Consider the following 1469-nt stretch of genomic DNA (forward strand, 5'->3'; position numbering starts at 1 on the left):
CTGTCTTACACAACATAGCGACCATCAGAAAAGAGAGAGTCCCTGAGGTTTTGGTGCAGCCTAATGATGACCTTGACCCAGTGCACCTTGAGCAAACCAGTAGCAGAGCTGCCAGGGACAGAATTGTGGCCCAATATTTTCAATGAAAAAGACAACAGTGGTTTCACACAAAAGTTATTTATTGTATACAGTATTACGGCCCTTCAGCCTGTAAGAAGGAGAACATAATTAAGTATATACTCCCGCATACACATATACATATGGGAAAGAGATAAGAGAATTTTGTTACCAATTGTTTTTCTAGTATTTGTATCTGCAACTTCATTTTGGTTGTCCTCAGTTCATGAAGTTCCATGTCCTGCTGTATTTTTCTCATTTTTAGTTTTCTGTATGCGATTTTCAGTTGAAGATATCTCTTGTATAGAGCCCTCACATTTTTCTGCAAATAAATATGCAATTACAAATGCCTTTTTTCCTCTATATTGTATACACAGTATATAATTTTGAATCATTTTGTACAACAAATGGTTCAACCAACCTCACCATCTCCTTTTTTTGATGTGGACTTCGTTCCAAAAGGGACATGTGTGCTGGCTACAGGTTCCTGCAAAACAGTTATATCACGATTAGCACAAGAGACTGATCAGAGTGCTGTTTGTTCAAACATTATTTGGAAAATTTACCTCTTCTCCTGATGAATAATCAGACACAGTGTCTTCATCAAATATTTGACCTTTGTCAATATCTCATTGGTCAGACACAGGTTCTAGGGATATGACATTCCCTGCAACTGACCCAACACACATTGAGGACAAATATATGCAATGACCATCCTTTACCTGAAATGAAGTGACCTCTGCATTCTGCCACTGGTTCTGAGGAGGAGCTTCCCCCTGGAATGCCTTCAGAAACAGGGCGATGGATATTTTGCTGGAGAGCCAACTCTTCTGCAGGGGTTAGGTCTGGACCACATGGACCTCCACCTGTTTTTTGCTTGTCTGCCTTCTTATTAGCTTTAAAATTAATGTTTTTTATATTATATATGATTCTTTATGTCAACAATTCTTTAAATAGTTATACACCAATATTTACCAGTTTCAAGTATATTCTTGTATTTCACTTTAACCTGTTCCCATGTTCTCCTTGTGCTCACGTTTGATCTGGAATTATGACATATTAAATAATAATTAATATGACACATAGGAAATGAAATGCTGCATTCAGTAGGTACAATGCCCACTACTTACGCGTTTAATTTGTCTGCCACTTTTTGTCAGCCGTCTTTTCTGGTTTGGGCTGCTTTTGCAGTGTTACCCCTTGTGCATATTCCATCCATCCATTTTCCAACCCGCTGTATCCGAATACAGGGTCACGGGGGTCTGCTGGAGCCAATCCCAGCCAACACAAGGCACAAGGCAGGAACCAATCCCGGGCAGGGTGCCAACCCACCGCAGGACACACACAAACAC

At 40.0% G+C, this 1469-nt stretch overlaps 1 long non-coding RNA gene across 1 annotated transcript; it reads right to left on the bottom strand.

The window, feature by feature from the left end:
* Positions 1-230: 230 nt before the first annotated feature.
* Positions 231-798, bottom strand: LOC127527408 (uncharacterized). Its single transcript, XR_007934729.1, has 3 exons — positions 684-798; positions 539-604; positions 231-439 (listed from the first exon to the last, which is right to left on the bottom strand). It is a non-coding gene; the product is annotated as an uncharacterized LOC127527408 (long non-coding RNA).
* Between the last annotated feature and the right edge of the window lie 671 nt (positions 799-1469).

Source organism: Erpetoichthys calabaricus, chromosome 4 (genome assembly GCF_900747795.2).
Source record: "Erpetoichthys calabaricus chromosome 4, fErpCal1.3, whole genome shotgun sequence".
In the NCBI taxonomy this organism is placed as follows: domain Eukaryota; kingdom Metazoa; phylum Chordata; class Cladistia; order Polypteriformes; family Polypteridae; genus Erpetoichthys; species Erpetoichthys calabaricus.